This window comes from Somniosus microcephalus, chromosome 7 (assembly GCF_052327205.1).
Source record: "Somniosus microcephalus isolate GS21.2 chromosome 7, FLI_Smic_1.0, whole genome shotgun sequence".
Classification (NCBI taxonomy): Eukaryota; Metazoa; Chordata; class Chondrichthyes; order Squaliformes; family Somniosidae; genus Somniosus; species Somniosus microcephalus.
Window position 1 is genome coordinate 63,765,139 of NC_140993.1, and position 14,574 is coordinate 63,779,712.

General features: G+C 46.0%; 1 pseudogene; it reads right to left on the minus strand.

Moving 5' to 3' along the window:
• LOC147114665 (uncharacterized) overlaps positions 1 to 14,574 on the minus strand; it is a 71,252-nt pseudogene that overhangs the window by 33,691 nt on the left and 22,987 nt on the right.

Consider the following 14,574-nt stretch of genomic DNA (forward strand, 5'->3'; position numbering starts at 1 on the left):
GTGCCATGGGGTCGAATGTCTGGAATAATATCAGGGCTTAAAGGTTTAAATTATGAGGTCAGGTGGCTTTGTATTCCCTTGAGTCTGGAAAGTTGCAGGGTGATCTAATTGAGGTGTTTAATATGATAAAGAGATTCGATAGGGTAGATACAGAGAAACTATTTCCTCTGTTTGGGGAATCCAGAACAAGGGGGCACAATCTTAAAATCAGAGCAAGTCCAGTTAGGAGTGAAATCAAGAAGCACTTTTTCAAGGTGGTGAAAATCTGAAACTTGCCCTCCCAAAAGGCTGTGGATGCTGGGTCAATTGAAATTTTGAAGATGGAGATAGATAGATTTTTGTTAGGTATGGGTATCAAGGGATATAAGAACATAAGAACATAAGAAGTAGGAGCAGGAGTAGGCCATACGGCCCCTCGGGCCTGCTCCGCCATTCAATAGGATCATGGCTGATCCGAATCTAGACTCACGTCCACTTCCCTGCCCTCTCCCCGTAACCCCTAATTCCCTTATCTGCTAGGAAACTGTCTATCTCCATTTTAAATTTATATAATGTTGCAGCTTCCACAGCTCTCTGGGGTAGCAAATTCCATAGATTTACTACCCTCTGAGTGAAGAAGTTTCTCCTCATCTCAGTTTTGAAAGGGCAGCCCCTTATTCTAAGATTATGCCCCCTAGTTCTAGTCTCACCCATCAGTGGAAACATCCTCACCGCATCCACCCGATCAAGCCCCCTCACAATCTTATATGTTTCGATAAGATCGCCTCTCATTCTTCTGAACTCCAATGAGTAGAGTCCCAACCTACTCAACCTTTCCTCATACGTCAACCCCCTCATCTCCGGAATCAACCGAGTGAACCTTCTCTGAACCGCCTTGAGAGCAAGTATATCTTTTCTTAAATATGGAAACCAAAACTGCACGCAGTATTCCAGGTGTGGCCTCACCAATACCCTGTACAACTGCAGCAAGACTTCCCTGTTTTTATACTCCATCCCCCTTGCAATAAAAGCCAAGATTCCATTGGCCTTCCTGATCACCTGCATACTAACTTTGGAGCAAAGGCGGGTAAATGGAGTTGAGCCATGACGTAACTGAATGGAGGAACAAGCTCAAGGAGCTGACTGGCCAATTTCTATTCATATGTCCACCTGAGAGGGCAAATGAGGCATTCCCAATTAAAATCAATGGAGCCACTGTGCAACACTTCCCCATCCATGATATGACCCCATGGGCCAAGAATAAAGGAGTCCCAAAATACCAGGATTCCATTGTGGCAGAAAATTGGATGTTTGTTTTAAAAACAAGTAACAGATACTTTTAGAATTGTAGTTTGTTTTGATTAGACATTGTGAGAGTACATTGAACAGAAAGTATTTCTCCGCTCTCCATCCATTTAAAGTAGAGTGAGGCACTACTCAAATCTTTGGTGGTGGACAAATGGATGTGTGCTGACCACTAGACCATACTAGATTTGACAGATAAGTTAATAATTTGCCATTGTTATCACTGCTCAGTTCAATCCATATTTCTTCAACCTTATACCTTCTGTTGCTATATTCACCCTTTCTAGCGGCTGAACATGTCTACCCTGTTCCGCCGATGCGTTCAGAAGAGTGAGATATGGTGTAGGCCAGAGGAGAGAGAAGAGTAATTTATTGGACAACAAGCTTTATTTGTCTACAAGTCCCGAATGAGATAGGAGCAGTGGGATGAAGAGAGTGGAGTAATGTAATGAAAGGAAACAAGTGTCAACTGGGCTAAATTGGTAGCACTCTCACCTCTGAGCAAGAAAGCTGTGCGTTCAAGCCCCACTGCCTGAGCACATAATCTAACCTTATTCTCCAGGGCAATACTGAAGGAGTGCTGCATTGTCAGAGGTGCTGTCTTTCAGTTGTCATGCTAAACTGAGGTCCCTTCTGCCTGCTCAGATGGATGTAAAAGATTCTACTGTATTATTCTCCCTCAACCAACATGAGCAAAACAGATTACCTGGTCATTAATGTATGCAAATTGCATTTACCTACACAACAGTTGAAAAATAATCCATTAGTTGTAAATTGCATTTGGACATCCTGGGGAATTAGATAAGATGCTAAATAAATGCATATATTTTCTTTCTTCTATTCCCAATTATGAAAAAAAGTTATCAAGGCATATTGTTTACCATGGTGAATGGATCAAACATAAAGCAAATTGGGTAGTAAGAGGGAAGTTGGATGGAGATCTTTAAGGAATAAGGTACCAGGGTGGGCAGTTGAAGCAGGCAGTATAAATGTGTTTGTGATAATTAGATGCATTTTTGGACAGAAAAGAGATTGTGAAATATTGATGGGCTAGAAATTCATTATAGCCCAGGAATGGGCGGTAAAATGAGAAAAGTTGGAGAATTAGTGCCAGGCGCTAATGCTTTAGACTGCATGCAAAATTCATGCTCACTGCTCAAAGAAATGATTGGAGCGCTAATTCAAGTCTTTAAGCCCAAGCCCATTGGCGGTACACTCAAAGGGTGGACCAATATCAGGAACAGTCTAATTGCAAGTCATGATTGCCATAGGTTTATCCAGTTCTTAAAGGGGAGGTTCATTGAAGCTGCAGAACCTAATTCTCAGCATTGCAGCTGCCTCAGCAAGCAGCAGCAGGTCAAGGAGAAGGAGCTGGAGGACTGAAGCAGCTGTACTCATGGCAGATCCACGCCCCAGGGAGAGAGCCCGCAGATTCTGCGATCAAGCATTGGAGACGTTGGTGTTCGCTGTGGAGAGATGGAGGGCAGTGCTTTACCCAACAAGTGGCAAGAGGTACTCGCTGTAAGACTTCTGCACCATGTGGAGGGAGGTAGCGCAACACGTCTCAGGCAGCACTGTGCTCCCCAGTGCAGGAAGAAATTTAACGACCTCGCACGGGTGAGTCAATGCTTCAACAAATGCTACATACCACCATCTGAACCACAGTCTGCACACGCTGCCCAAAGCACCACTCCCCCAGCACTCACCCACCAACAATCTCAACCTACCAACACTCACACCCACATCTCACACCTTGCACACAATGACAGCTATTCAACTATGGCAGGCACATCACCCAAATACATTGCTCCACACTCACACACTTTCCTTTCTCTTGCAGGCCAAGGTGGCTCACAACAGGAGGGAGCAGGAGCGCAGAGGCAGAGGACAAGCCGACACCCAACCACTGTCTGCTCTCGAAAATAGAGTGCTGGAGATTATTCGGCGCCAGGTGGTGGGCGCCATGGCCACTGACGACGTTGACCCCCTTGGGGACAACAACGGTATATTCATCCCTAATACTTCTTCTCACATCCCACTTCACTCTCACCACACAAGCATTTTGCACTTCCCAGCTAATCATGTTGTATGCATGCATTTCTCCCTTCCTGCCCCCCTCCCCTCACCTTAATCCGACTCTTGTGCCTTTATGCTTTTAAATAATGAGCAAGCATCTGAGCAGCCTGTCCCTCAGGGCATCGTAGAGAGCGAGGCGGGAGAAGAGGAGGAGGAGGAAGAACACATTGCTTCACAGCATGTCTCACCCACAGGCACCAGCTCAAACACTGGCACTATGCGTTCTTTAGAGGCTAGTATAGTAGCGGGATCTGCACAGGGTGAGGCATTGAGGACGAGTGGGCTGTAGCAAGGGCAGAGGGCAAGGGTAGCTCAGAGGCCAGCTCCCCGGAGGGCAAGTTCGCGCGTGAGTTCTACTGCACAGAACTCGGATGAGGACCTCGCTGGGGAGGCCTTTAGAAGAAGGGTGATTGCCATGTACATGGCGATGATAGGTGCAATGGCAAGGGTGTTCGAGAGCCTCTCAGCAATGATCAGGAGCATGGAGGAGTCTGTATTGATTTCTTTGTGGGTTCAATGACGAGACATTTATGAAAGAGAATGTCTTTTAATCTAAAGTCTGTTCAACTCTTTATACAGCATTTACAGGAGACATCATGCTAGTGATGCATCTAGAATGAAACTGAAACTAAACCAAACTGCTTGTCTCTCCCATGACCTCTGCTGGTCAGGCATAAGTAATCAATACATGCAAACATGCTGGTAAGGCATCATAATCAAACAGGCAAACACCATCACTATTTGCTGATATCATTACATCTCCTTTTCTTAAAACAGAAGTATTTTACTTTTAACTAACAACATGTTTTCTTTGTATTAATCTGCATTTTAACTAACACTTAATGAACTTACATTATCATTTTCATGATCAAGGTTTTTTAACCTTGCTTTGTGTGTTCACATGAAATATGTAAATACACTAGAACTTGAAGAAAGAAGATAACATTACTTCCTTCTATAACAATAGTCCTTAAATTTGCTCAATGAGTCTCTCAGGAGGCTTCATGTGTCTTGAGGATTTTCTGATTGATTGTCCTTGAATCTGAGTTGTTGCCTCAGATGATGGTTTCTCAGCTGTGTGATCAGGTTGTTCAACAGTATCAGTCTTCTGACTTGCTGTGGCTGGTCCCATGAGAAGATCTCGACGATTTCTTCTCAGAACAGCACCCTCATCTGTCTGAATGGTGTATGATCTTGGTTGAACTTCACTCAGGACAGTTCCCTTCTGAGTCCATATGTTTGTTTTGTCTTTCAACCTTACTTGGTCACCAGTGTGGAGTTCAGGTAGGTTTTGTGTTCCTCTGTCATAGTAGTACTTTTGCTTTTCTTTCTGTTGCTCTTTGAACTTCCTCACTTTCTCCCCCTCTTTTGTTTTCAGGAGGTTCTCCGGGATGGGTAGGTTTGACCTTAGCCGACGTCCCATAAGGAGTTGGGCTGGTGACTTACCACACTCGAGCGGCGTTGTGCGGTATACAAGCATGCTCTGGTAGAAGTCAGTTCCACTGTCTTTTGCCTTGTACATCAGTCTTTTCACTGTGTTTGCGGGCTCTCCTGGGTCAACAGCTCTGGACAACGTGTCTGCTGTATACATCAGCTTACCCGGTGTGTACGCAACATTCAGTTCATCATAGACTGTCTCTCCTTCGCTTTCCACAACGAGGACTCTCTTTACCAGGTTCAGTCTCGCACAGGCTTTTAAACCTAGTATGGCTTGCACATCCTTTGGCACCACGATTAATGCTAGCATGTGCTCTCTGTCCTTGTGTGTTACTTTGACAATGCATCTTCCTTTCACTGGTATATCAGTACCTGAGAATCCTGTCACTTTCACTTTTATTCCATGTATCTTTGGTCTGGGTCTAATTTTCTTAAAATCAGTCTCTGATATCACATTAACTTGTGCTCCAGTATCCAATTTAAATGGAATGTGTATGTCATTCACTTTTAGTGTCAACATCCAGTCTCTTTTTTCTTCTTTGTTTTCAGACACAACATCTACATTGAACTCCTCTATCTCGCTTTCATCTACTGTATGGACCTTGCTTTGTTGCGCTTGGTTCTTGCAACAACGGGCATAATGGTTGTTTTTGTTGCAACTATTGCATTTTTTACCATATGCTGGACACTTTTTTGGTGTATGCTGTGTACCGCATCGACTACATGACTTTCGATTGTCCCTTTCATTTTTGTTCGCTGGCCACGCCTCTTTTTTCACATTGGCGCTCTTTTTGTTAACCGGTTTGTGTCCGTTCATTCTCACTGCATCCACGTTGCAGCTATTGTCACTGAACAGCTCCTTTGCTTGCGACTTCACAGTCTCTGTAGCCCTACACAGTGCTATGGCTTTTCCCAGGTCTAGATCTTGCTCTCTTAGCAGTCTTTCCCATAGACCATTATCTGGAATACCACACACCAGTCTGTCTTTTATCAGCGAGTCTGTCAGTCCCCCAAATTCACACGATTTGCTTCTGTTTCTCAGTTCAGTCACATACTGATCAATAGTCTCACCCGTTTTCTGTACACATGTGAAAAATCTGTGCCTCTCAAACGTCACGTTACTTTTAGGTATGCAGTAGGCCTCAAACTGTTCCATTATTTTATCTAACTTCATTTTGTCTCCATCAACAGCGAATGTGAAGTTATTATACACCTCCAGCGCTTCATCACCCACGACATGTAAGAACAGTGACGATTTCCTTTTATTACTTTTCTCGTCAGCTCCGATTGCCGCTAAATACAACCCCACATGTTGTTTGAATCTCCTCCAATTTTCAGCCACATTACCTGTCAACTGAAGCGTCGCTGGTGGGTGTAAACCTTCCATTTTTTCACTTCGTTAGCTATTCTCCAATGGTAAGCAACGATGTTCTCTTTTGGCTTGCTAATTTGTGGAGAGCTGATTTAACTTCAGATTTTTTCTCTTCATCTCTTTCAGTCACTTCTGACACCATGTATTGATTTCTTTGTGGGTTCAATGACGAGACATTTATGAAAGAGAATGGCCTAGAAATTCATTATAGCCACTTTTGGGGCGGTAAAGTTGGGCGGCCGCTAAAGTTTGTGCCTGGCGCAAAGTCGAGGCCACTTCGCCGATATTCAGTTGCATCGCCCTAAGAGGTTGCTGCTGTGCTAAGAGGCGATGCATGACTATCATTAGGCGCTAAGCCGGCAGCCCGGGGCGCTAACACCGGAAGTTGGGCGCAGGGCAGGTGCAGCGAGCTGCTGATTGCCGGCAGACACTCTGGCTCCGGTGAGCTCATAAAGACTCCTCCTCCTCCTCCAGAAGGAGTGTTGCAAAACGGCTGCCTTTTCTACTGCAGGAGTGCCCTTTAATGTGCGCTCCCCGCGGCCCGCCTCGGCTGTGTACCGTTCCACTTCAGTCGTTCGGGCCGCCAGGCGCACAATGGGGTGGCGCGAGTGAAGTTCCGGTTCCGGCCGCACAAAGGGCGTTGCACGATGAAATGACGTGATGATCTGCGCGCGCAATGACTTTGCGCCGGCGCAAAATGTCTACTGAAGTTGGGGCGAGGCGCAGATCGCGCTGCGCCCGGGCGCTAAGCGCCTAGCGCTCGAGATCTACTCCTCCTAAGGCGCTAACGGCTGGCGCAACCAACTGAATTTCTAGGCCAATGTCTTTTAATCTAAAGTCTGTTCAACTCTTTATACAGCATTTACAGGAGACATCATGCTAGTGATGCATCTAGAACGAAACTGAAACTAAACCAAACTGCTTGTCTCTCACATGACCTCTGCTGGTCAGGCATAAGTAATCAATACATGCAAACATGCTGGTAAGGCATCATGATCAAACAGGCAAACACCATCACTATTTGCTGATATCATTACAGAGTCCACCTCCAACATTACACAAGGCTCTGCAAAGGATGGTAGACTTCCAGAGAGACTGTGGCGACCCAGACTTGATGCCGCGTGTGATGGGTGATCTGGCAGCTTCCATTACAGCACAGGCGGAAGCGACGCAACGTCTTAGTGCTGTAATGTAGTCTATGCTTGGTGGCATCCAATCTCAGACTGCTCTCATGCAGTCTCAGCTTGATGCCATGCAAGCCCTGACTGCTTCCATCATGACTGGGTCTACCACCGTCGACCGGGGCTTTCACGGTGTCGTAGCAGGCCAGCAATCTGTGCTCCAACAGATTGCTAGGGATGCTGAGGTGCTGCCCCGGGGGAGTGGCAGTGGATCAGTGGAGCAGGAACCTGCTGTCCTCTTTCAGGATGACAGCATTCCTGCTCCCACCACTGCCACTCCGTCATTGCCCTTGTCACTGCCTATCATCCAGCCAGCCCAGACTGCTGCCGCCCATGCTGAGATGGTGCAGTCTACAGCCGGGCCTTCCAGGCCCAAAGCTGGTCGAGGGCATCCTGCAAGGCCATCTGAAGTCTCCCTCACGGACATTCAGCAGCCTTCCATCAGCCCTGCTACAGCCATCGGGCCAACACTTCGTAGCAACACTAGAGTAGGCAAAGGCACAATAACGAGAGGCACGAAGGAATTGTACAAGGGTGAATAGTTCATATTTTTGTTGTAAATATGTATTCACCGCTTTATGCTGTGCTATGGCCTGCAACAGGGATGGAATGATGGGAATGTTGTGAGCAATGGGGATCTGGGGTTTAGTTAATTTGAACCACAGTCTGATGAGACGGTTATGGACTGCCCTTCTGGAAGGCTGATTGAGTGGATGCCTCCTCCCTCGCTCCTGTTCCTCCTCCTGCTTGTCCTCCTCCTCTCCCTCTTCCTCCTCCTGAGGTGGTCCCACAATCCCTGGTGGCAATGGCTGGGCCCTCATGATGGCTACGTTGTGGAGCCGACCACCACGAAATGGGGCACCTGCTCAGCCGAGTATTGGAGGGCTTCTCCTGAGTGGTTAAGGCAGCGGAACTGTTGCTTGAGCATCCCGATGGTCTGCTCGATGATGTTCCTGGTGGCAGCATGGCTCTCCTTATATGAGTGCTGGGCAGGAGTGTTGGGGTTGTGGAGGGGAGTCATGAGCCAGGTAGAGAGCGGATAGCCCTTGACTGCGACCAGCCAGCCGTGAGCTTGATGTGGTGGCTGGTAGAGTGCTAGCAAGATGAAGGCATTGTCATTGCTACCAGGATAGCGGGCATTGACATTGAAGATTAGCTGTCTGTGGTCGCACACCAACTGCACACTAAGTGAGTGGTAGCCTTTGCGGTTACGGAAGATCTCAGGATTGTTATCCAGTGCCCGCAAAGCCACATGGGTGCAGTCAATGGCGTCCTGCACCATGGGGAATCCCGCTATCCTGGAAAAGCCGCATGCACACTTGTCCTGCTTCTGGTGATGGGGAAGGAAATATAATCCATTCTCCTACTGTAGAGAGCCTCTGTGGCCTCCCGGATGCAGCGATGGATGGCGAACTGGGAGATGTTAGCTACGTCTCCTGTTGCAGACTGGAAGGATCCGCTGGCGAAGAAATTGAGGGCAACGGTGACCTTGACTGCCACTGGAGGAGCCATGGCCGCCTTGATCTGAGGCTGGAGGTCTATTGCAGGAGGTGGCAGAGTTTTGTGACCACCTCCTTGGTGAAGCGTAGCCTCCTAATACACTGCTCCTTACTTAATTGGCGTTAGAAGAAGTGCTCTTGAAATACCCTCAGGGGGTAAGGCTTCCTGTTGAGAGCCCTGATGGCCCTTCTCCTCCCTCTGGGCACATGTCCCAGTCTTTCTCGCTGCCTCCGGTCCCTCCACCATAAATCTTGGAGGGCGAGGTTGACTGCTAGTACAGCCCTCATTAATGTAACCAAGTGTGGCAGTTTGATTTTTTAAGAATAAATGTAGCTACTTTTTAGTTGCCATAACACTCCTGTTACTAAATAACCTTGAAATTATCGAATGAGACTGTTGAACTATGTGAACCTGACAAGAAAGCACTGAAACTCCACTAACCTACAGCTGTGACTCATTACTGATGATCCCTTTAAATAACATCCCTGGAGCCGGCTTCCTGCTGCTTCATGCCAGCTGACCCTGTTGCTGTTTCCTCCAGGGACTAAGGTAGGTGCGACAATCAATTTCGCAGATCAGGCAGCCAGTGAGCATTGCACACTCACTGACGTCACGATCCACCTGGCTTTGAGGCTCCCGGCGATACCTGTTTATGGCGGCACTGCAGGGGGGTGGGTGAGGGCAGGAGTTGGCGTGCGCCGTTGGATTTGCCTCATCCCGGCAATACTGCTCTAGTGCCCTGTTAGCGCCATCTGCTTGGGCTAATGGAAGGCACTAAGGTCCTGAATTTTCCCCCCATTGTGCCAAAATGGAGTTAATCTCTGAAATGGGTTGGGCCTTTTGGGCCTAATAGCCTTTTTCTATTCCAAACAATCCTTCAGTTCTTACTGGGGTTAAATTTCCCTTTAACAGAAAGAACTTCACTTCATCTGGCAGAGATTAACCTCTCTGATGACCCCAGAGACAGGCATTGTTATGTAGATGTTTGTGCTGTAACTCAATGTGAAGGATTGGCTGTTCCTGTCCTACGCCCACCTAAGTCACAGATGTAACACAATTCCATCAAAGGCACTGGTGGATTTCCTATTCATCAAACGCTAAGCATCAATAGTATTGTGAAATCACAGCAGCTTTGCATTCAATAATATACACATAAGCACAGGAAGAAAAAGCAAATTATTCCCTGTACATTCATGGTGCGCAGACCTAGAAAGCACTCAAGTCTGGGACTAGGCGATGTGGTAGGTTCGAGCATATTGGAGCTTCCCTGAAGTTTCATGATTGTATGCATTGTGGGACATTGTACTGTGCCAAGAAGGCCCCTAGTTCAAGACCTAGGCTGAGTTAGCTCATCACGACCTGGGTGGCATTTGGGGTGTTAAAAGTGGCATCAACAGCTTGGAGATAGTGAGGGAAAGAATCAGCTAGAGTTATGTCCAGTGATTTCTGCTGGAAATTGGTTTGTAAGGCCAGATGAGGACCTTCCATGTAAAATAGCCTGCCAACAATTATAATCTAGGTTCAGACTCATCTGTGCATCAGCTTGATTTGGTAAGACTCCTGCCTCAAGAGTCAGGAGGTTGTGGTGCAAGACGCACTCCAGCAGATAGTGTGAAGGAATAGCCATGATTCAGAGAAATACACGATACCATGAACAGATTTCTAATATTATTAATAAAAGACTGGGTTTAAAAGACACAAGTCTCAGCAGAAAGGCTGTGAACAGAAATACAGGCTTCTGAGAAAAGATCAGTTGATAACAAAGCTGTAAACAAGCTTTGAAATGGGAATTAGTTAAATATTCTAAAACAATGAAAGATTGAAGCAAACCATTGGTGGTTCCAAAAGGTCTACGGTTTGCAACAAACACAATGAGAAGACCCAGTTTAAGGTGTTACAAACTAACACGTTGAAACAGAAATACAAACATTAAAAAAGGCATGTGCCTTTGAAACATGACATCAAGAAAAGAAACATCTGCTGGTCAAATAGTTTTATGTTAAACTTGGAAAACAGGAACCATAAGATTAAATATGCAACCAATTGAGATAGCTAGAAATGCATGAAACATTCAGTTGAAGTGTCTTTAATTTAGATATAGTAAAAACCATACCAACAAGAAGGCTTTGAAGATATAACTTCAATAGAGACACCAGGCAATTGCATTGTGTTTGTATTGAACATGGAGAATAAGGAAAGACAATGTCTGCAAAAAAGCAGTTAAGCCAAAATTAAGAATTGAATGAATAATCTTCGGTAAGAATGGCATCAAACAGAAAGCATAGCTGTCATTGTTTTTATGATGGTTTTTGGAACACCTAAAAGTAGAGAAATAATTATGCATGCAATAGTTGAATTGATAGTAACATAGAAAGCATTCAAACAGAGGTATCTATAAAGACAATTAGCTGACATCAGCAGAGAACATCAAAGAAGAAACCAAAGCCAAAAGGGTATAAAAATACAACCTTTTTAACAGAACGTCAGAACACGCTGAACAGGCAGGACGTTTCTTAACTTTCCAGAGGTATCTCTAAGTTTTTAACTATGAGTCTCGGGTAAATCAAAGTGATTGATTTTTGGCGGATGTTCTGGATTTAGAAATAAGAAATAAATGTAACGATGTTAAGGATTTAGAAATAAGAAATAGGATGTTCTGGATTTAGAAATAAGAAATAAGAAATGTAACAATGTTCTGGATTTAGAAATAAGAAATAAGAAATATAACAAAGTAAAGATTTGAGAATAAGGATCTCTGAGAAATAAGAAATGTAAGCTAATTGTACTTTGAATTGTTAATGTTGCAACTGATTCAACAGATGTTAACTGAATGCCAGCTCTTAAATAAAACTATATGGCCTAGAAATTCAGTTGCTTGCGCCAGCCGGTAGCGCCTTAGGAGGAGGAGATGTTGGGCGCTAGGCGGCTAGTGGCCGGGGGCAGCGCGATCTGCACCTCTCCCCAACTTCACTAGAGATTTAGCGTCGGCGCAAAGTCTTTGTATGTGCTCAGCTGCGCGCGCAGATCCTGACGTCATTTCATCGTGCAACGCCCTTTGTGCGCCCCAAACCAGAACTTCAGTGGCGCCGCCCTTCTTTGCGCCTGGCGCCCCCAGCGACTGGTAGAGGGGAACGGTTCCCAGTCGCTGCGGGGGGCGCTATTTAAAGGGGACTCCTCCTGCATTATAAGTGACAGCCATTTTGTGCCAATCCTTCTGTGTGAGAGACAAAGGCAGAGAGCTTTCTGCTTTGACTCAGCGCTCGCACAGGTACTTCTGGCTTCAGGCCAGAGCTTTGCACTTGGATTTCACTTTCAGTGCCATAGCCTTGAGTCGCCACATATACTGTAATGGGGGCTACAATGGGTGGAAACGTTGGCCTTCAGCATTGCATTCAAAGGGATCAGAGACGCTGTGAGAGAGTGCCAGCCATGGCCAGATGGAGAAGGGCCAACAGGTGTCGGCACAGGAGGCCTTACCCACCCAGGGTATACCGCCAGCAGTTCTCATATCTGAACATGTCTGAGGAGCAGTGTGTTCGGAGGCTGTGATTCAGAAGGGAGGTGGCCACTGAGATCTGCCACCTGCTTCGCAGAGATCTGCAGCTACAGCTGAGGAGCAGGACGTCTCTGTCGGTGGCAGTGAAGGTGACGGTGGCTCTCAACTTCTATGCCACCGGCTCCTTCCAAACCGCTACTGGGGATATTGCCAACATCTCCCAGTTCGCGGTACATTGCTGCATCTGACAGGTGAACAATGCCCTTTTCAGAAGGAGACGTCAGTACATCTCCTTCCCCATGACCCTGGACAAGCAGCAAGAGCGTACAATGGGATTTGGAAGAATAGCGGGCTTCCCCATGGTCCAGGGCATAGAACTGATGAACCAGCATTGGTCAGACCTTGCTTCAGGGCTGCAGTGCGCAGGGCATGGCAGCCAGACAAGTCCACCCTCCCCCTTTAAGAGCTGACCGGCGCCAGAGTGTCTGCCGTCAATCAGCAACTCGCCGCACCTGCGCTGCGCCCTCGGGGGTATCGCCCCGGACCGCCGGCTTAGTGCCTAATGATAGCCGTGCATCGCCTGTTTTAGCGCAGCAGCAACCTCTTGGGGCGATGTGACTGAATATCGACGAAGGTGGCGCGAACTTGCGCCGGGTGCAAACTTTAGCGGCCGCCCGACTGTAGCGCCCCGAACATGGCTATACTGAATTTCTAGGCCTATATTTCTAGAATTGTCTCAAAGAGTGAATCTGTATAGACTCGTGAACCCACAAAATCTGTACACTCTTTTGTAAGGAGTTGCAGAATTCTGGGGGGTATTCCGGACCCTTATAATATCCAGAAGGTTACAGTCTAGTTCAACTTATTAAAAGTACTATCTGGAGAATGGTAACATCTTTAGTCGTTCCTTTCCTTTGGGGAGAGATAGCCTGAGCCTTTAGACCCATTTAAGCGACTTAAGGAATTCGGCTATCTCTAACTTAAGTTGAAGGTGAACGTCTGGGGAATACGCCTGATCTGGGGTAGCCCAAAAGGGCTAGGACTGTAATTAACCCTTCAGTTGTATTTCTGTTTTATCGTGTTAGCTTTTCACACTTTAAACTGGGCCTTCTCATTGTGTTCGTTGCAAACCTTAGACCTTTTGGAACCACCAATTGTTTGCTTCAATCTTTCATTGTTTTAGAATATTTAACTAATTCCCATTTCAAAGCTTGTTTATAGCTTTGTTATCAACTGATCTTTTCTCAGAAGCCTGTATTTCTGTTTACAGCCTTTCTGCTGAGACTTGTGTCTTTTAAACCCAGTCTTTTATTAATAATATTAGAAATCTGTTCATGGTATCGTGTATTTCTCTGAATCATGGCTAATCCTTCACAATAGAGGGTAGTTTTCTGACTTTATGCTCCATGCGGAGAGCCTTGCCGGATGGGAAAGCATAACTTGTCCATGCAGTGCACACGGTGTCGGACTATTTCAAATGGTGGAACGTCGTGTGCCAGCTGTGCCTGAATTTATGATATGTGGTTGGTGAGGCTTCCTGTCAGGGGTATGAAGTTAAAACATTAGCCCTGTATTTTAGGCAACACTCCAGTGCAGTACTGTGGGACCAACTTCAAGCAGAAAAATAGAAATAAGGAGAAACTGTTTCCAGTGGCAGAAGGGTCGCCAACCAGAGGACACAGATTTAGGTAATTGGCAAAAAAAATATGAAGGGAAAAAAATTTGCACAGCGAGTTGTTTTGATCTGGAATGCACTGCCTGAAAGGATGGTGGAAGCAGATTCAATAATAAATTTCAAAAAGGAATTAGCTAATTACTTGAAAAGGAAAAATTTGCAGGGCTATGGGGAAAGAGCAGGGGAGTGGGACTAATTGGTTAGCTCTTTCAAAGAGCCCAGTGGGCCAAATGGCCTCCTTCTGTGCTCTATCATTCTAGAGTTGGAGGTGCCATTCTTTGGATGAGACTTTAAACTAAGGCCTTACCTGTCTGTTCAGATGGAACAGTAAAGGTCCTATGGCACTATTCAAAGAAGACCACGCCTGGTCTCTTTGTATCTTGGCCGACATTCCTCCTTCAACCAACATCACCAAAGACAGATTATCTGGTCAATCGATAAATTACATATCGAGAGTGCTGCTCACATGCAGAAGGACGTCTCAGAGCATTTTACATTACTATGATCATAAACGAATGGACACTTATCATGACCATTAGAGAAAAGGAATGTA